General features: G+C 42.3%; 2 pseudogenes across 1 annotated transcript; both read right to left on the bottom strand.

The window, feature by feature from the left end:
• Positions 1-2106: 2106 nt before the first annotated feature.
• On the bottom strand, positions 2107-5734 carry LOC110283731 (H-2 class I histocompatibility antigen, D-K alpha chain-like; annotated as a pseudogene).
• Positions 5735-14699: 8965 nt separating this feature from the next.
• Positions 14700-17662, bottom strand: LOC110283726 (H-2 class I histocompatibility antigen, Q10 alpha chain-like; annotated as a pseudogene). The gene is made up of 5 exons (XR_015045950.1): positions 17536-17662; positions 17031-17300; positions 16501-16776; positions 15529-15804; positions 14700-15400 (listed from the first exon to the last, which is right to left on the bottom strand). The product of XR_015045950.1 is annotated as an H-2 class I histocompatibility antigen, Q10 alpha chain-like (transcript).
• Positions 17663-22268: the final 4606 nt, after the last annotated feature.

The following is a 22268-nucleotide window of genomic DNA, read 5'->3' on the forward strand; positions in this document are numbered from 1 at the left end:
TGTTACTTTTTCCATATTTGGGCCTAATCTGTCCATTCACTGAATCTGAATTTCATCCTGTGAGTCACATTCTTCAGTGACATGCCTCAAGTCTAAATGGCATTCTAGAGATCATGCTTGGATATTTGTTATTGAAATACCACTTGGACTGTCTAACTGGGGGCTCATGAGAGATGAACCCTATGAACCCTAGTCATGCTCAAGGTTGGACCCTGATCCTCTATGTGAAGGCAAGGAGGTTAGGTTATCATGGATACCTAAAATATCATCAGGATAGAGAAGGGAGCTATGTAGGTTGAACCATTATGTTTCTTACATATGACTTTGTTTACACCAAACCTACTTTCTATAAGAAAAGCAAATACTAATTCAGATTTATTTGAATTGACATTAGCATACTAGAGCCATGTCCAACATATACCATTCAGTTCTTAAATTATTTGTCTAATGCCTTAATTGGGACCAGGTCTTCAGTCCAGGTTGGTCTTGTACTTGCAAACATCCTGTAGACAAAACCTCTTCTCAGGTGGCTGTCAGAAACCAAGATTGCCTCTCATAGCTTTAATAGAATAGCACAGAGATCTGTTGTAGGAAAATGACAGAAACACTTCCTAATATTGTCAATGACACTTGACAACAGAAGACAATGACACCAGACTAATACTCAGAAATGAGAACAAGTATAATCCATGTTGAAACCAGAATCTAAATGTCTCCTAATATAACATCAAACTGAGGCCTGTCCAGACTGACTGTCAACTTGAGAGAATATAACAGACACTGGACAAGGCCCTAAAACTGACTTAGACTTTTTGATCAAATAACCTAGAAGAACGGGTTATTGGAAGAGTAGGATTAGGAGAAAGCAAGATAATGGCATGGGTAGAAAGAGACAGAGTGAAAGTCCAGCTGGACCCAACAACAACTATGCATAGCCCAGGGGTTCCTTAACTCCACACTACAACCAATGCCATAAGGCAATGGATTTAACACAGCAAACACAAATTTCACAAGTTTATCTGCCTTTATTTTTTCCATCAAGTTTTAGTCTTGTTTAGGACATCAAACATTCAAACAATCAGCCAACATGTTACAAAAACATATATAAATTCTTATTTATAAACAAAAGCATGAAGTGGTAGGTAGGCTAGTGAAAACTAAATTCCAATCAGTAATGGAGGTTTCCCAGTCCTGCCTGTGTTGGAGAATGAGAGATGACTGGGAATACACACACTGAGGATGGTGTTGGGGCTTGTTGCTCCCTATGATCTGCTCATACTGTGCTCAGAGGAGAAGTACACATAGTCACAGTCAGATGTAGAAAGAGAAGGCACCATGGGAGGAGAAACCAGAAACATTTGTAATGGGTGGGTATCACATTGAGACATCTGCATTAACCTGTAGATAAAAAGAACAAAGAAGAACACCAAATATGTATTTTTAAATGGTGAGATAGTTAACAGCACATCACTCACTTAAATGGTCCCAGTCTCAAGAGTCCCCATCCCTCAGGTTCTATCCACTGTCCCTCTCACTGATGCACACCAGGTCCTATAGGGTGTCACTTTTTAATGCTGTAACAGAAAGCTGGGAATCCTAGGAATTTCACCTCACTGTGGCAAGTAAAGCAAAACTGGGTGTGCTCTTTTCTATATTGATGTAAGTTTCCCATGGATGAGCCACAACTCTTATTACTGACAAATTTGAACATGGCTGTTTCCTATTTAACCTGGATTATTAGAGGTCATTGAGGCAGCAGGATGAAGATGGCCTAGAGTAATCTCCTTGATTTTTATCTCAGATAAGTGTCCAGAGCTTTAACACAGATAAACGTGATGGAAACCTGTACACAAAATATGATATCTGGAACCCTGGATGTTTATTTTAAATAGGAAATTTCTCTCTGACATCATAGAGATGAGAATAAGGTCTCTGTCACCTCTGTCATTGTAGTCAGGAACCTGTTTATTATTTTTGTTATGCTTCACAATGGATGAACTCTCAGCACATGTGTCCTATATGGGTTGCAGCTGTATAGATAAAATCTGCTGTCCTGTGACAGGGCATTCTCACAATTTGGGCTTCTTATTTTAATGGAGACATGAATTAAGACTCTGACCCTTTTTTACCTCTAGTCCTCCTCTTCCCTATCAGAAAAGTCATCACTGCTCCCAAAAACAGAGCTCCAAGAACTGCAACAATAACATTAGGCATAAAGGGAAGGTGGGTTCAGGAGACTGTAGGAAGGAAATTAAGGGAAGCAGAGTGAAGACTCTGACCTGCAGCTCTCCATCTTGTCCCCACTGTAGCTGTCCCAGAGGACTCCCATTCTCTCAGAATCGTGTTTGTGCTCACTTAAAGTCCTTATTCCATCTCAGGGTGATGATCTCAGGCAACCCCTCATGATTCACATGATATGTGTACCTGTGGTCTTCTCCAGAAGGTACCGTACCACAACAGCTGCCCACTTATGGAATGTTCCATCCACTGCAGGCCTGGTCTCTGACACCTCCATGTCTGAGGTTTGGTTGCTCTCATCTGTCTCCCAGGTTAGGGTGATTTCAGCAGGGTAGAAGCTAATGGCCCAGCACCTCAATGTGATTTTCTTGTCAGGTCTGACCTATGTTTCACATGCATTTTAGGTGTGTCTGTAGGGAAAATCAGAAATTTGAGGCATTTGTCATTCATCCTGGGGATCAATGAATGCACACATAAAGTTTTGGGAATACAGTAGAGTTAGATTTAAGAAGAGGCGCCAACTCCACACAGCAACCTACACTCAGGGTATGGATGAGGTAATCTATTCCTTGGATGGTTTCAGAATCAATATGAACCAGGACAGAGGAGGAAATGATGTATCTCCCTGTAGGAGCATTGGATTCTGGTTCTGACTAGCAGGAGGTTAAAGAATCAAAAATACTGTGGATAGATCTCAAATTCATTGTACACGAAAGTGAACTGGCCGGAGACAGATCATGGTTTGTAAATTAAATGGAAAAAAATTGCTGTTTAATTCATAGACTGAACTATCCTAAAAAGAATTCTTAACACTAGGGAGCCTTTTTCATGTAGATCCTGGAAACCCACAAGCCCTCTTCCTCCCCCCCTTTTTTAATTTAAACAATTTTTATTAGATATTTTCTTCATTTACAATGCAAATGCTATCCCAAAAGTCCCTTATATCCTCCCCCCGCCCTGCTCCCCAACCTACCCACTCCTGTTTCCTGGCCCTGGCATTCCCCTGTATTGGGGCATATAATCTTTGCAAGACCAAGGGCCTCTCCTCCCAATGATGGCTGATTAGGCTATCTTCTGCTACATATGCAGCTAGAGACTTGAGCTCAGGGGTTCTGGTTAGTTCATATTGCAGTTCCTCCTATAGGGTTACAGACCCCTTCAGCTCCTTGGGTACTTTTTCTAGCTCCACCATTGGGGGCCCTGTGTTCCATCCAATAGATGACTGTGAGCATCCACTTCTGTATTTGCCAAGCACTGGCATAGCCTCACAAGAGACAGCTAAATCATGGTCATGTCAGCAAAATCTTGCTGGCATATGCAATAGTGTCTGTGTTTGGTAGTCAATTATGGTATGGATCCCCAGATGGGGCAGTCTCTGCATGGTCCTTCCATTGGTCTCAGCTCCAAACTTTGTCTCTGTAACTCCTTACATGGGTATTTTGTTCCCCACTCTAAGGATGAATGAAGTACCCACACTTTGGTCTTCCTTCTTCTTGAGTTTCATGTGTATTGCAAATTGTATCTTGGGTATTCTAAGTTTCTGGGCTAATATCCACGACAAATAGGACCTCATAAAATTGCAAAGCTTCTGTAAGGCAAAAGACACTGTCAATAAGACAAAAAGGCCACCAACAGATTGGTAAAGGATCTTTACCTATCGTAAATCAGATAGGGGACTAATATCCAATATATACAAAGAACTCAGGAAGCCAGACTCCAGAAGATCAAATAACCCCATTAAAAAAGGGCACAGAGCTAACAAAGAATTCTCAACTGAGATATACCAAATGGCTGAGAAGCACCTGAAAAAATGTTCAACATCCTTAATTATTGGGGAAATGCAAATCAAAACAACCCTGAGATTCCACCTCACACCAGTCAGAATGGCTAAGATCAATAATTCAGGTGACAGCAGATGCTGGCAAGGATGTGAAGAAAGAGGAACACTCCCCCATTGCTGGTGGGATTGCAAGCTGGTACAACCACTCTGGAAATCAGTCTGGTGGTTCCTCCGAAAATTGGACATAGTACTACCGGAAGATCCAGCAATATCTCTTGTGGGCATATACCCAGAAGGTGTTCCAACTGGAAATAAGGACACATGCTCCACTATGTTCATAGCAGCCTTATTTATAATAGCCAGAAGCTGGAAAGAACCCAGATGTCCCTCAACAGAAGAATGGATACAGAAAATGTGGTACATTTACACAATGGAGTACTACTTAGCTATTAAACACAATGATTTTTTGAAATTTTTAGGCAAATGGATGGATCTGGAGGGTATCATCCTGAGTGAGGTAACCCAATCACAAAAGAACTCTTTCCCTTTTAATGAAAGACAGTTAGTGTTCCAGCTTCTCCCTACTGAGGAGAAATTCTCAGGGAACAGGAACTCCAGTGCAAAAACACCTTCCCATACTCCAGCTCTGTGAAGAGTAAGTCCACACATCTACCCAATAGGTAAGTCTGCACAATTTGTTTAAAACCAGATGAATCTCACAGTTCTTTGTGCATCTCAGCAAACTTGCTGACTGTGGTCCATGTCCTCAGGTCTTCATTCATCCTAATGTAATCATGGTCATTGATGGCTATTTCAAAGAATCCGTGACTGCAATCACCTTGAAGAAGGACATAGCATCCAGACCTCTTCTGGATTGTGTGATATCCTGAGCAATAACCCACTTTTAGCTACTCCTAGAGGCCTCAACCAGTAATAGGACCCTGCAGAGTATTGGTCTCTTTGATATGCCCTTTCCAGGTAGACTGATTTGATCTTAAATTGCACAGAAATTCAGAACAGTGTCCAGTGGCTCTTTTGAGCCATGGGTCACAGTTTCCAGGGGAAAACCTCAGACATGGAGACCAGGATCAGGCACATGGAGAGCTGTAAATTTGGGATTTCTGAATGGGACTCACTCAACAGTTGCACTGTAGTTGTAGATTTTGAGCATTCTTTGCAGTAGCACTCTGAATTCCTGAAAATAGCCCTGGACCAGGTAGGTCTGTGTTCATCTTCCAATCCTCTGGTTTCTTTTATCTATCACAAGAATCATGGCACACAGTGCTCTATCTGCTGAATATCTTTTCTGTTGTTGAATCTCTCAAATTGTGTGTCATCCACAAAGCCAACACTGATGAACTGAGGCTCAGGAAGCCCAGGCCAAGTAAAGAGAGTTTGGTAAAAGCCAAGAAAGTGTGCAACTAGGTATAGTGAGTCTTTGGATGTTAACCCCACACTAGGGCCACATGTTACTCTACAACGTAGTCCCCAGGGATAGCTGGGATTAGGGAACTAGTGGCAGTAGCAGGATGTAAAATGAAACAGTGGATGTAAGTTGGCTAGGGACAAGACAGAGTTTCCTGGTGCTCCCCCCTTAGGGATGGAGTCCTTTGTTTGCTGATGTCCTTTCCCTATGGACAACCCCACTGACCCTCTGGTCAGAGCCAGCAGAACCAGCAGCAGCAGGAGGAGAGCCTTGGTAACAAAGGTCTTCATCCTGTTTAAAGAGTAGAGACAGAGTCTCAGACTCTGCTATTATTTGTTTATTTCATAATCTTGAAAGGAGGAACCTGATTGATTTCTCTTAAGAATTCCCAAAGATGGTGATAAAGAGTCCATTGGGATTTGGTGATGGAAAGATGAATGCCTGGAAGAGAACTCTCTAGGGCCCTCCCTTCTCAGCTCAGATCCAGCTCAGATGTACTGCCATGAGAGGATTTCAGTCATGGATTCTTAGAATTCTTAGGCATCAATGGCCCTGATTATATTGTAGTGAATGAAAACGAAAGGACTTGGACTACAGTTTGCAGGACAGTTGAGAGGCTCAGACAACTGTGGGATGGTTTCTATTATGGACAAGATGTGAAGACTTACCTGGAATTTGAGAAGTCACTCATCTCACAACTGGGCTATGGGAAGGAAATTTTGTTTAGTAGAGGTGAGGACAGAAAATTCCCCATGTGCATTAAAACTGGAGCTCCTGTCCTCTGAGGATTAATCCCAGAGGGCTAAGCCTTCACTCAGCACAGTTCAGTCTGTCAATTAAACAGCAAGTCCTTCCACTTACTTTGTGAACCATGACCTCTTTCAAACCTGTTCAGTATCCATATACTGTATATGGAATTTCTTATAATAACTTACAGTCTGTAGTACAACTAACCCAACAGATCTGAATGGAAAGTCCAATAATCTAGTAGATGCTCAGTCCCAAATGGCTAGATGTTTCAGCTGGTATTCTGTAAAAGCTGGAATCCTGAAGAAATAAGTTCCAACAGCTGTGCTGGCAAGTAAGTGCAAGGAGATGAAGAGTGAGTCTTCCTTCTTCCATTGACCTTACGTAAGTGTCCAGACAAAGATATGGACAAGATTAAATGTGTGTACCACCATGCCAGTTTTGGAACTTGCTTTGTCCCAGCATTGAACTCAGAAATATGATTGCCTCAGTCTTCTGGGACTAAAGGCATTTACTACCTTGCCTGAACTCAAGCTTTTCATGGCCACTATGCTTCAAGATCTGGATCAAAGTTGTGCCCTTCATTTCTAGATTGTATTTCATTCCAGATATCGTCAAGTTTACAACCAGGAAGAGCCATCATACCAGGTCCACCTGGGACCTCCCCTTGTCTTTTTTCACCTCTGGCATCTTGCTATCTCCTCATTCCTACTGTTTCAATATTCCCGTTCCTCTAGTTCATGTTGGTTGGGAGACTATTAATGACTGCTTCTATTTCTTTAGGGGAAATGGGACTGTTAAGATCATTAATCTGATCCTGATTTAACTTTGGTATCTGGTATCTGTCTAGGTAGTTGTATTTCACCCAGGTTTTCCAGTTTTGTTGAGTATAGCCTTTTGTAGTAGGATCTGATGATGTTTTGGATTTCCTCAGGATCTGTTGTTATGTCTCCTTTTTCATTTCTGATTTTATTAATTAGGATACTGTTCCTGTGCCCTCTAGTTAGTCTGCCTAAGGGTTTATCTATCTTGTTGATTTTCTCAAAGAACCAGCTCCTGGTTTGGTTGATTCTTTGAAGAGTTCTTTTTGTTTCCACTTGGTTGATTTCAGCCCTGAGTTTGATTATTTTCTGCCATCTACTCATCTTGGGTGAATTTGCTTCCTGTTGTTCTAGAGCTTCTAGGCGTGCTGTTAGGCTGCTAGGGTATGCTCTCTCTAGCTTCCTTTTGGAGGCACTCAGAGCTATGAGTTTTCCTTTTAGGACTGCCTTCATTGTATCCCATAAGTTTGGGTATGTTGTGGCTTCATTTTCATTAAACTCTAAAAAGTCTTTAATTTCTTTATTTCTTCCTTGACCAAGGTATCATTGAGTAGAGTGTTGTTCAGTTTCACATGAATGTTGGCTTTCTATTATTTATGCTGTTATTGAAGATCAGCCTTAGTCTGTGGTGATCTGATAGGATTCATGGGATAATTTCAATATTTTTATATCTGTTAAGGCCTGTTTTGTGACCGATTATATTGTCTATTTTGGAGGAGGTACCATGAGGTGCTGAGAAGGTATATCCTTTTGTTTTAGGATAAAATGTTCTGTAGATATCTGTTAACTATGTCACCAAGGTAATATCACTCCTATTAAATGATGGCCATGTGAATACAGATATGTCAGAAGAGGCTGCACTTGCATTGGACCCAAGAAAGAATAATGGCAAGAACACCAGGGCCATCAATCTCAGAAATATTAAATGGTGACCATAACATGAATGCTTAATGATTTTTACAATATTCAATGTGAATATTCAGTGTATTGTGATGCATTTCTGGATACCAATGGTCTGTGTGTGTCAGCATGGTGTCATAAGAAGACACTGGAGAGATATTTGAGTTCAAGGTCATTGGAGATCAGTAGTATGTTATCTTTCTCACCTTCTGCCACTTGTACATTTGGCCTTCTAAAGACATAGTATGCATAGCCACAAACAGAGCACCAATTCCTTCCTGAAATTTTTAAAATCTCTGTGACTTCTTATCACCAGAAAGCTAAATCTTAGTGTAGGTGTCCTGAGCTGGCCAGGAAAGGACCATGACTTAAGAGTGACACAAAGAAACCCCAAGATCAAGAACCAGAGCTAGTCACATTAATGAGCAATATAAGCCTTTGTTTTACTTTACTTTCCAGGCCTATTGCCTAGGACTCAAATGATGTCAACAGGACAGGTAGAGCCATCAGGGTAAGCCATAGTATTTGTGGGTCTTGGGGCAAGTCCCATGGCTGTGGCATGACAGGCTAGGAAGTGAGAAGCAGTGGTCATGCAGTATAAGAAAGGCTTCCTCTACCTCAGATGTTCCCTTTCTGCTGGATCACAGGGCTGTGTGGTAGCTTCAATGTTCTTGACCTTGAGACTTGCACTCTTAGGAGGCTTGGCCTTCTGGAGTCGATATTTCCTAGTTGTTGCAGGAAGAGTGTCACTGTGGGAATGGGACATGGGCCCAACCTTCTACCTGCAAAAGGATGTCACTCTCCAGCTTGCTTTCAAATCCAGACATAGAACTCTCTCATCCTCTAGCACCATGCCTACATAGTTGCTGCTATGCTTCCAGCCATGATTAATGTGGACCAAACCTCTGAACCTGTAAGCCATCCCAATGACATATTGTCCTTTAGAAGAGTTGCCTTGGTCATGGTTTCTCTTCACAGCCATGGAAACCCTAACTAAGACAGGCTCTGAGGCCATCTGTGGATAATATTTCATATTTTTGGCCAGAGTCTTGGTCCTCTGTCCTAGGTATAGTTGGTGTTCTTGTACTAAATGTGGGTGATGTCTTCCAGGACTGGGATGGAGAGGATGTCTCAATACACAATTGGGGAAGATCTCCATCTAATCCACAAGCAACCGGCCTTTCCTAGTCCAAACTCTATGTTTAGGTGGTATGATTCTCAGATTTAATCCTCAATGAATAGTTGAAATTCAGCTAGGCGAATCAAATTGATCCAGAGCCTGGAATCCAGCAAAGAAAAGCAGGTAAAAAGTCACTACAGTGGGACTGGAAGGAAGGCTGAGCTTTTAAAATAGCTGAGGAGCTTAATTCATTTCCACGCATCATCAAAGAGACACACACAACCTCCTGTTACTTCAGATCCATGGGATTAGATACTCTCTTCTGCATTGCAAAGGCATCACCTATCTATTCACGTGTACTATACAAACATACATGGAAGTAAAAACTAAAATTAACCATAAAAGCAGTTCCCTTCACAAAAATATGAATGGGGTACTTGTGGTGTTCACATACATGCCTAATGGCTGTTTGTTCTAGTCTGCTTTGCTATTGCTGTGACAAAACACTATGACCAAATATAACTTGCAGAATAAAGAGTTCATGTCATTGACAAGCCCAAAGTCACATTTCAACAGTGTCTTAGTCAGGGTTTCTATTCCTGCACAAACATCATGACCAAGAAGCAAGTAGGAGAGGAAAGGGTTTATTCGGCTTACACTTCCATGCTGCTGTTCATCACCAAAGGAAGTCAGGACTAGAACTCAAACAGGTCAGGGAGCAGGAGCTGATGCAGAGGCCATGGAGGGATGTTCTTTACTGGCTTGCCTCCCCTGGCTTGCTCAGCCTACTCTCTTATAGAACCCAAGACTACCAGCCCAGAGATGGTCCCACCCACAAGGGGCCTTTCCCCCTTCATCACTAATTGAGAAAAATGCCTTATAGTTAGATCTCATGGAGGCATTTCCTCAACTGAAGCTCCTTTTTCTCTGATAACACCAGCTGTGTCAAGTTGACACAAAAATAGCCAGTACAAACAGTGAGGTGCTTAGGCCAAGCATTCAAGGGAGGATCATGGAGGAAGGCCCACTCCGTGGAGGACTGCTGCTTACTGGCTTCCTCATCCTGCTTTTATATAATCAAGGAGCACAGGCTCAGCACTGATTTGGACCCTTAAAGTCTTGCACAGAGGAAATCTGATGAAGATATTTGGTCCACCAAGTTTCACCCCCCTGTATAAAGTAGCTTGTGTCAAATTGACAAAACCAAAACACCCAGGTCAGGTCTGAATAAAAATGTCCTGAATAGGCTCAGGCGTTTGCTCAGTTCATCCTCAGCTTCTGGAGCTGGAGAAGAAGATATGAAATCCCTTATCTGGATCCTAGCTGTCAGAATCCTTCCTGTCCTCCAAATCTTCTCCCAGAGCTCATAGCTCACATGGAGCCCATGCTAAGAGTCACCTGACCTGTCCCTCACCCATATTCTAGATGACTTTTCACCTATCACTTGCATCCCTGGAATGAATACTGTCCCTGTGACTCTGTAAAGTGTGTCTTCTAACCTTGTACCACACAAACCATATTACCCAAATTTGGTTTGCAGTTTAAGCCTCTTTGTAGTTCTCTGATAGTTTCTATATGGCACTATTGCCATATATTCTTGTCTTCAAGAAATACCAGGTAGGTTTGGTGGTCACAGCAGAAACTAGTTCTCCAATAGGGAAGTAGGGAGAGTCCAGGTGAGTTACAACAGAAATGGAGTTTTCTAGGTAGTGCATCTTAGCCAATCTGAGCTCTGGGTCCTCTGTGAGACTCTTTCCCTACTGAACTCAGGACTCATGCATATGTTTCTGAATCAAGGACAGGGATTAGGAAAGTTCAAGGTCAATGGATTCCTCCTTTGCTTATGCCTACAAGCTGAGTCAGGACTTGTCTCTCTTCACTTTATAACCTTCATGGGCATTGGGGAGTTGGTGTCTCTAGGTATTGCCAATAGGAATGACAGACATGGTTATTTCTATAGTGTGGTTCTGCTCTAATCTCCCCAGCAGTACCTGAAGGAGATCCTTGCTACTGCTCATATTCTCTAAATTTATGAATGAAAGACACACATGCAGCCTTCTATTTTAATTTGCCTTAAACAGCTCAGTGAGCCACATCCAAAATTCCACATTGCTAGTGGCTCCCTCACATACTTCTGACTATTACTCACTGAAATCCATATTCTATCTTTGCTACCCTGGACTCAGGCTTGCAGACCTCCTAGGCCTAATTCCCGACTTTTTCAAGTTGGCAGTCTCTGTACATTTGTCCTACACTTCTCAGGGTTGGATCTTCTCCTTCCTGACATGGTAGCTCCTTCCTCCTGCTTCCTTCTCTGGAAATCCTAGGAATCCTGCCTCTGTCTCCCTGTCCAGTTGTTGGCCACTGGCAATTCTATTTACAAATCACAGCCAGTGAGAGGCATAGACCTTCAGTGTATTACATGCAGACATGCACATTCCAGTGTAATTTTGGAAACCCAAATAATATTATCCAAGCATTAAACCAAATTCACAACACATGCTGAGATGGGTAACTGTAGAGCCTACCTCCTTACTACAACCTAAATCTTGGGTCCAGTTTCCTGGGACTACTGTGTGGAGACAAGTGGCCTTACCCTCATCTATGTCCTACTGGTTTGAGTCACAACTTTCTCCTGAGTCCAAACATGGGGACCAACATGCCAGCAATGTTAGACCATTTTGTTCTAATTATGTCTAGACATCTATATCTATCTATCTATCTATCTATTTATATATATATATATAATATTACATTATATTAAATTGTAATATATATTTATATATTGTAATATATATATATTACAATTTCTCTGTATTCCCAAGGTATATTGCCTTCTGTCACCTATATTCATCCATACTATGTTATGAACAGAAATTTATGACCCTTATTTTATTGAAAAATGATACATAATAATTTCATACTGGATCAAAACAAGTCTTGAGGATCCATGGATACCTGTGCCTATTAATAGGGTCTTGAATGATTTTTTATTTTTTTCCCTATGCTTTTCTTATTTTTAAATTTTATTTCGTCTTTTTTTCACTCTAGATTTAATGCCTGTCATAGTCCACCCTCTGACTAGTCAACATCCCATACCTCCTACCACCCCTTACCTCAAAGGACGATGTCCCCAAACCCCCAGCCCCTACCACAGCAGACCTCTCTACTCCTTGGTGCCTCCAGTCTTTTGAAGGTTAGGTACATTGTCTCTGACTGAACCCAAACTTTGCAGTCCTTTGCTGGATATGTGTTGAGGGCCTCATATCAGCTGGTGTATGCTGCCTGGTTGGTGGTCAAGTGTCTGAGAGATCTAGGCAGTCCATATTAATTGAGACTGCTGGTCCTCCTACAGGATTGCCCTCCTCCTCAGCTTCTTCCAGCTTTTCTCTATTTTAATCACAGGGTTCAGCAACTTCTGTCCATTGGTTGGATGTACATATCTACATCTGACATTTTCAGCTGCTCATTGGGTCTGTCAGAGGGCAATCATGGTAGAGCCCTTTTTGTGAGCATTCCATAGCCTCAGTAATAGTGACAGGCCTTGAGGCCTCCCTGAGAGCTGGATCCCATATTGGATCTGTCACTGGACCTCCTTTTCCTCAGGCTCTTCTTCTTTTTAATCCCTGTAGTTCTGTAACAATTATGGGTCAGGGATTTTAGCTGTAGAATGGCACCCTCCCTCTCTAACTTGATGCCCTGTCTTTCTGCTGGAAGTGGGCTCTACAAGTTCTCTCTCCCCAATGGAGGGCATTTCATCCAAGGTCCCTCCTTTTGATACTGAGAGTCTCTCACCTCCCAGGTCTCTAAAACATTCTGGAGGGTCCCCCTACCTCCTACCTCCTAAGCATGCCTGTTTCTATTCTATCTGCTGTTTCCCATGGTTTCAGTCTTTTCCCCCAACCCAATACCTGGTCATCCCCCCCCCCCCCGCTTCCCCTCCCTGTCCCCTTTCCCACCCAGATCCCTCTTTCACTCCCCAGTCCTCTGATTGCTTTCATCTCCCTCCCACATGGGATAAGATTTTCATCTGGCCAGTGGTTCCTCAAAGACCTCTCTTCAGTTCTAATAACATAGCTGAGATCACAAGCACATGGGAAGAATCTGACCATAGCCCAAGGTAACCTTCTTTTAATTCTGCCATTTTCAGGACAAATCTGTCCATTCACAGAATCTGAATCTCATCCTATGGGTCACATTCTTTTCTGAAGGGCATGAGTTCAAAATAGCACTCCAAAGGTCATGCCTGGGTATCTTGTCCTGGAAATACCACATGGAGTATCAATATGAGCACAGTCACAACTGAGCCCTGATCATGATCAAGGATGCACCTTGTACCTCTATGTGTGGGGGGACTATATTAGGTTAGCATGGACACCTAATGGAGAATCAGGATAGAGAAGTGGGTATGTAGGCTGAGCCCTTAAGTTTATTCCATGTGACTTTATTTATACTAAAGCTTCTTCCTATATGAAAAGCAAATATTAATTCTATTTTCTTTTAATTGATATTAAAATAGTAGAGATATATCTACCATATACCATTTAAGTTTTTAACTTATTTTAGAACATGTCCTCAGTATATAGTTCAGGTTAATCTTGAACTTGCAAACATCATGTTGGCAAGTTGAGTTCTGTGGATTTGTTAGACATGTTATACTACCCAAGGCTGTCTAAAACCAGGTTTTACCTCTCATGTCTTTGACAGAATAGCAGAGAGATGATCTGTGTTACCTGACAGGAAAACTTCCTAATATTGTCACTGACAGTTGACAGAAGAAGACAAGGACACATGACTCATACACAAAACTGAGAACAAGTATAACTCAAGTTGAAACAATAATCTAAATTTCTCCTGATTTAACATCAGACTAAAGCCTGAACAGACTGACTGTTCACCCAAGAGAACATCACAGACCATGGACAAGGCTGAAAACTGCCTAAGACCTTTGGATCACATGACCCAGAAGAACAGGTGTACTGGAAGATTGGTATTAGGAGACAGGAAAATTATTCAGGAGGAAAGCGACAATGTGAAAGCCCAGGTGGAACCAGCAGCAACTGTGCACAGCCCAGGGCTCCCTTGACTCCACACTGTAACCAATGCCATACAGGTAATGGATTTAGCACAGAAATCACAAATTTCATAAGGGTCTGAGCTTTATTTGGTCATCAAGTTTTACTCATTTTAATGACATCAATCAAACAATCTGTCAAGAAGTTGCAAGAACATAAGCTAATAGTTAAGAAAAGACAGGAGCATGAGATGCTAGGTTGGTGAAAGATAAATTCCAATTGGGGATGGAGGTTTCCCAGTCCTGCCTGTGTGGGAATATGAGAGATAACTGAGGGAAACACACAATAAGAGTCAAGATGGGGCTTCTTCCTGCCTGTGAGCTGCTTACACTGTGCTGAGAGGAGACAGACACCTAGTCACAGTCAGGTGTAGAAAGAGAAGGCAACATGGGAGGAGAAGCCAGAAACATTGTTTAATGGCTCTGTACCACATCTGTCTTAACCTGTAGGTAAAAAGAATAAGAAACACAGATATGTATCATTAAATGATGACATAGACAACAGCTCCTCACTCACTCATAGATACCCAATCCCAGGAGTCCCCATCCCTCAGGATTCTATGTTCTGTCCCTCTCTCTGGTGCATACCAGGACCTTTAGGGTGTCTCTTTTTACTGCTGTAACAGAAAGCTGGGCATCCAAGGAATTTCATCTCACTGTGGCAAGCAAAGCAAAACTGAGTGTGTTCTTTTCTATATCAATATGTTTCCCATGGCTGTGTCACAACTTTTATTACTGATTAGATTGAACATAGCTGTTTCCTATTTAACCTGGAAGCATGCTCTTATATTAGATGTCATGGAGGCAGCAGGGTGAAGATGACCTAGAGGAATCTCCGGGCCTTTATGTAAGATAAGTGTACAGAACTGTGTCTCCAGATCCAGATAATCATGATGGAAACCTGTCCATAAAATGTGATGTCTGGAACCCTGGATGTTTACTCTAAATAGGGAATGTCTCTTTGACACCTGAGCGCTGAGAATAAGATCTCTGACATCTCTGTCAATGTAATTATTCTGTTTATTATGTTCTTTATGATTGGCAATGAAGTTACTCTCAACACATCTGCCCTGTATAAACTGCAGTTATGTGGATGAAATCTGCTGTCATGTGGCAGGGCATTTCACAGCTTAGGCTTGTTATTTCCCTGGAGACATGAACTAAGTCCCTGACCCTTTCTTACCTCTAGTCCTTCTCTTCCATATCAGCAAAGTCATCATAGCTCCCATAAGCAGAGCTCCAATAACCACAGCAATAACAATATGCATAAAGGAAATGGTGGGCTCAGGAGGCACTGGGAAGGAAATGAAGGGAAACAGAGTGAAGACCCTACCTTCAGCCCTCTATGTTGTCCCTGCTGTAGCTCTCCCTGAGCACTCCCACTCTCTCAGAACCATGTCTATGCTCAATTCCAGTCCTTACCCCATCTCAGGGTGATGGACTCAGGCAGCCCCTCATGATTCACATGACATTTATATCTATGTTCTTCTCCAGAAAGTACCACAACAGCTGCCCACTTCTGGAAGGTTCCATCCCCTGTAGGCATGGTCTCTGTGACCTCCATGTCCAGGGTTTGATTGCTTTCTTCCCTTTCCCAGGTTAAGGTGATTTCAGCAGGGTAAAATTTCAAGGCCCAGCACCTCAGAGTGATTTTCTTATCAGGTCTGACCTTACGGATCACATGTATTTTGGGGATATCTAGGGGGGGGGAACAATCGGAAATTTAAGACACTTGGCATTTTTCTTAGGGAACAATCAATGCATATGTAACTTTGTGTGAATGGACAGTAGAGTTAGCTTGAGAGAGAGGTGTCAACCCCACACAGCAACCTAAATTGAAGATATGGGTGTGGTTGTCTATTCCTTGGAATGTTTTGGAATCAACATGAGCAGTACAGAGGAGAAAATGCTGTATCATTCTGGTTCTTTTTTTTTTTTTTTTTTGGTTTTTTGAGACAGGGTTTCTCTGTATAGTCCTGGCTGTCCTGGAACTCACTTTGTAGACCAGGCTAGCCTCGAACTCAGAAATCCACTGGCCTCTGCCTCCCGAGTGCTAGGATTAAAGGCATGCGCCACCACGCCCAGCTTCATTCTGGTTCTTAATGGGAGGAGACTAAAGACTCAAATACACTGAGGATAGGCCTCAAATGCATTGTAAACACACTGTGAACAGGCCTGGAAGATATCATGGTTCACAAATTAAATTGAAGGAACTGCTGCTTAATTTACAGAATGATCTCTCCTAAGAGAATGCTTAACACTAGAAAGAGTCCCTCCTTCATGTTGATTCAAGAAACCCACAAACCATATTTCCCCTTTGATGAAAGATAGAGTTAGTATTTCAGCATCCCAGAGCTCCTGTGTCGGAACAGATGGGGCAGTTTCTGTCCTTACCTGTTCTCAGCAAAATCTCCTTTCCATACTCCAGCTCTGTGAGGAATAAGTCCACACATTCAACCTTCAGGAAATTCTTCACATTTTGTGTAAAACCTGATGAGTCCCACTCTTCTCTGAGAATCTCAGCAAACTTGCCCACTGGGGTCCAAGTGCTTAGGTCCTCATTCAGCCTGATGTAATCATGGTCATTGAAGACTACTTCAAAGAATCCATTTCTGAAATACCCTCGAGGCAGAATATAGCAGCCATACCTTCTCTGGATCGTGTGATATCCTGAACAAGAACCCACTTTCAGACACCCCAACAAGCCCAAACAATTGATAGGACCCTTCAGAGAAATGGTCTCTTCCATATGCCCTTTCTAAGTGGACTGTAGTTTGGTCTTAAGTGGACAGAAAATCACAACAGTGTCCTATGGCTCCCTTGAGACATGGGTCACATTTTCCAGGAGAAAAACACGGTCATGAAGACCAGGTTCAGGCCCTTGGAGAGGTGGAAATTTGGAGTTTCTGAATAGACTTACTCACCAGTTACACTGTAGTTGTAGATTTTGAGCATCCTTTGCAGTATCTCTGTTAAATCCTGAAAATAGCTCAGAATGAGGTCTGTGTTATCCTTCCAATACTCTGGCTTCTTTTGATCTATCCATGGTGCACAGTGCTCTGTCCTCTGAACATCTCTTCTGCTGTTGAATCTCTCAAACTGTATATCATCCACAAAGCCAACACTGATGAAGTGGGGCTTAGGCAGCCAGGGCAAGGTGAAGAGAGTTTGGAAAAAGCCAAAAAAGTGGGTACCTAGGTATAGTGAGTCTTTAGATGTTAACCCCACAAGAGGACCCTCTGGTGCTCCACAAAACAGACCCCAGGGGTAAGTAGGATTAGGAAACAAGGGGCAGGAGTAGGATGTAAAGTGGTGAAGTGAATCTAGGTTCTTGCTGGGATAATATAGAGTTTCCTGGTGCTCCACCCCTAGAGATGCACTCCTTTGTTTGCTAAGGTGGGTCTTTTCCCTATGGACGACCCCACTCACCATCTGAATGACTGGTCATGGCCAGCAGAACCTGCAGCAGCAGGAAGAGAGCCTCGGTAACAAAGGTCTTCATCTTGCTTGAAGAGTGGAGATGGAGACTCAGAGTCTGCTATTATCTGTTCATTTCATTATCTTGAAAGGAGGAGCCTGATTGGTTTGTCTTAAGAATTCCCAAAGGTAGTTATAGAGGCCTTTGGGGTTTGGTGATGGAAAAATGAATGCCTGGAAGAGAACTCTCTAGGGTCATCCCTTTGCAGCTCAGATACTGCTCAGATGCACTGCCATGAGAGGATTTCCATTCGTGGATTATTAGAGTTCTTAGGCATCACTGGCCCCAATTATATCTCAATGAATGGAGACCTGACAACTTGGATTACAGTTGGGAAGAGAGCTGAGAGGACCAGACAACTGTGGGAGGAGTTAGATTATGCACAAGATGTGAAGACTTATCTGGACTTTGAATGTGGGAAGTCATTCCTCTCACAGTTGGGCTATTGGAAGATAATTTTATTTAGAAGTGTGGACAGGAAATTCCCCATGTGCTCTAAGACTACAGCTCCTGTTTTCTGAGGATAAGTCCCAGAGGGATAAGCCTTCATTAAGAACAGTTCAAGCTGTCAATTAAACATCAGGTCCTTCCATTTGCTTTCTGAACCATGAACTCTCTCAAACCAGTTCCATGTCCATGCACGATGACTCTGTAGTCTGACTCCAATGTTTCTGAGTCTTTCCTCTTCACCCGGTCAGTATGAGAAATCCATATCCCTAGAGAGAGATCAGCATATCCTCTGTCCAGCTTCATGCTGATGCTCAAACTTTCCAGATTACCCCACCCATACCCTAAATATATATTACTGTGTGGTGTTGGCACCCCTCTTTCAAGCCAACTCTCCTGTTCATTTATAAAAAGGTAACCTGATCACTGATGGAGCCTCAGGAAGACTATAAAATGCCCTAAATTTTCAATTGTTTCCCTCAGACACGCTTAAAGTACATGCAAATCCTAGGGACAGACCTGACAGAAAAAAATCACCCTGAGGTGCTGGGTGCTGAGGCCCTGAATGTCTACCAAACTGAAATCAACCCTAACCTGGCAGAATTATGGGAACAAGCAGAATCAGAACATGGAGGTGGTATAGACCAGGCCTGCAGGGGATGGACCCTTCCAGATATAGGCAGCTTGGTGATGCCATGGGGAAGAGGAGAGATACAGGTGTCCTGTGATTCATGAGGGGCTGCCTGAGCACATTACCCTGAGATAGAGAAAGGACAAGGTGTGTGCACAGAGACCATTCAGAGAGAGTGGGAATCCTTTGGGAGATCTAGAATGGCGTAAAGAATGAGAGCTAGAGGTCAGAGAACTCACACTTGCTTTCTTTCCCTTCCCTTTCCAGAGCTGCCAACGTGCACCTTCCCATCCATGGCTATTGTGACTTCTCTGGTTCTTAAAGCCCTGCTTATCAGAACAGTAGTGACTTTTCTGATACATAAGAGAAGGACTAAAAGTAAACAAAGGATGGAATGAATCTTAGTTCACATCTCCATGGGGATTTCAAACCTGAGCTGAGTGTGTAACCTGACAAATGACAGCAGATTCCCTCCACACAGCTGCTAATTTAGCCTGGGGTTTTGTGCTGACATTAACTCCATTATGAAACATAAAGAGAATAGTGCACAGATTCATAGCAGCAATGACAGAAGTGGCAGAGACCTGATGCTCAGCTCTCAGAAGTCAGAGGGAAATTCCCTACTTAGAATAGGAACCCAGTCAGCCAGTTATCCCTCTTCATGTACAGTCTTCCATCTTGTTTATCTGAATCTGCAGTCACATTTCTGGAAACATATTTGAGATAAGAATTGGGAGATTTTTCTAGGCCCTCTGGATCCTGCTACCTCCATGAGCCCTAATAAAAGGGTTTATTTCCAAGAGTAAAATAAGAGACAGCTATGCTCTGTCTTGACAATAGTAACAGTGGTGGCTATTTCCTGCTCAACTTAATATAGAAAGAAGCTCATGAGGAATCATAGCCAGCCTATATCTCCTCATTTAGTTCTATTGTCAATTGACTTGGATTCAATTCTGTTTTCAATAGGAGATAAAGTTCCTAGGATGTCCAGCTTTCTTTTACAGCATTAAATGATGATACCCTAAAGGGCCTGGATTTCAGGAGGGAGATGAACAGAGAAGAGAATCCTGTGGTATGGGAATTCTTGAAATTAAGGTAGTGTGAACATGTGATGTGCTGTTCAGTATGTCACCATTTAAACACATTTATTCCTGTGCTTTTTGTCTACAGGGTTTTAAGACAAAAGGCCATACAATATCTGTTCTGAATTCTCCTCCAATGTGGCTTCAAAACCTGGTGCCTTCTCTTTCTACTTCTGACTGTGACTATGTGTATGTCTTCCAAGCACTATGTAAGAGGTCATGGGCAGCAACAAACTCCATCTCCACCCTTACTTTGTGTTCCTCTGTTATCTCTCATGCTCCATCACAGACAAGGCTTGGAAACCTCCATCCTGATTGAACTTTAACTTTCACTGAGCTGCAACTTCATGCTTCTTGATTTAATAAAGCATTTGTATATGACTTTGAAACTTCTTGTCAGAGTGTGTGATTGACTCATGTCCTGAAGATGAGTAAAATTTATGGAGAAAATAAAGGCTCAGATTCATATGAATTTTGTGCTTGTAATAAATCCTTTGCAAATAGGACATTGGTTTTGGTGTTAAGTCAAGCAAGGCCTGGGCTTAGCACAGTTGTCTCCTGGTGTATTATTCAGGGTTCTCTACAGGAATAAAACTTATGACACACACAAAACACACACAATTTATTCACATATACATATACATCATCTACAGCTACAGCTACATATATGGATTTTTTTTTGCAATGACTTACAAACTGCAGTCTAACTAATCCAACATCTGTAAATAGAAAGATGAAGAATATACTAGTTGTTCAGTCCCATGAGGCTAGATGTGTCATATGGTCTTCTGTATAAGCTAGAATTCTGAAGAAATAAACTGTAAAAGATGTGCTGGCAAGTAAGTGCAAGCATGTGAAGAAGATTGAGACTTCCTTCTTCCATTGTCCTTATATAGGCCTCTAGAAGAAGGTATAACTTAGACTAAATGTAGGTACAACCATGCCTGGATGTGGAACTTGCTGTGTCCCAGCCTTGAACTGAGAGGTATGTTAGCCTCAGTCTCATGGGATTAAAGGCATATACTATTTCATATGAGTCCTAACGTTTTAGGGCCACTGTGCTTCAAGATCTGGATCAAAGATGTGCCCTTCATTTCTAGATTATATATCATTCCAGATATAATCAAGTTTAAAACCAGGAAGAACTATCAAACTGGGTCCACCAGGCTTTCACCTTGTCCCTTTCCACCTGTGGCATCTTGCTATATTTTAATCCCTATTGTTTTGATACACCTGTTACTCTAATTTATGTGAAGAAAGAGATCAAGTACTTTTAGGGCTTGGGTCTCATTGTCTGTACTGTTTCCAGTTCATATTCCTTAAGTAATTTACGTGCCAGGATGATAGTTGGTCATATTCATTGTTTCCCCTTCTTCCTATCTCTACCTTGGGTCACAGTTAAAGTCCAAAGAGGCAGTATGGTCATGAGGATAACCCTGATCATTGTTCTAGGGAAGTTTCCATAACTGTGACCCAAGGTATAGATGGAAGCAAGATGAAGTTGTGAATATGGGTATGACCAACTCTGCTCCTGGAGGTCTGTTCTCAGGAACAGCTTTCATTTTACTATGTCCCAGGTGTCTATCATCTCCTTCATCATCACCATGAATGTGCTTATGCTTTTCTATTTATCTTTACATAAGCCCCAGGTTGATCAAGCTCTTATACATGATTATTACAATGCACATAGGGACATAGCACATGCACAGCTTATGCTTGAAATCCCACTTAGAGAAATCATGGACCTTGGCCACTCTTTGCCTTTATTGTCCATCTTTATCATAAAATGACCATAGCTTCCATATGCATAGCTCCAAGAACCTGACAGAAATATTTCCCACAATGGAGATGGAGAGCCGAGGGGCAAGGAATAGTAAGTTTGGGGTTTTTTTTTTGGTTTGTTTGTTTTACCTCTGTCTCTTAGTACTGACTTGTGAGGTACTCTCAAGGAGTCCAACATTCCAACACAGTGGGATTTGTGCTCATAGCCAGTCTTTTCCCTTCTCAGGGCGAGGGGCTAAATTAGCAGCTCATGATTCACATAACATGCATCTTGCTCCTCCCAAGAAGCCAAAGTCACAGCTATCCACTGATGGAAATTTCCATCCCTTGCAGCCCTGGTCAGCACCAGTGCCATGTCATGAGTTTGGTTGTTCCCATCTCTCTTCCAGCTCAGGGTGAAACAGGGAGTAGAAGTCCAGGGGCCAGCATGTCAGGCTGATTTTCTTCAACATACAAGGTCATGCATCACAAGTGTTTGAAGGGCATTCTGAAGAGAAAATGGGTAAAATTAAGGCATTTAGATTTTAATCTAGAAAGCCAGCAGTGCTCACGAGACCATGCCTAGAGAGAAGGGAAATGTTAGGCTTTAGGAATGATACATGCTCCACAGAGCCGCCCAAAGTAAATATCCAGATATATTATACTGAGCCTACATCTAACTCTAAACAACTAGACTTCTGAATGCCTCTGGGCAGGTACTCAAGAGACAGAGCAACCCAGAACTCAGGCTTCCAATGTCACT

The sequence above is a fragment of the Mus caroli genome, unplaced genomic scaffold (genome assembly GCF_978045245.1).
Source record: "Mus caroli unplaced genomic scaffold, Mus_caroli_1 scaffold_18, whole genome shotgun sequence".
NCBI lineage: Eukaryota > Metazoa > Chordata > Mammalia > Rodentia > Muridae > Mus > Mus caroli.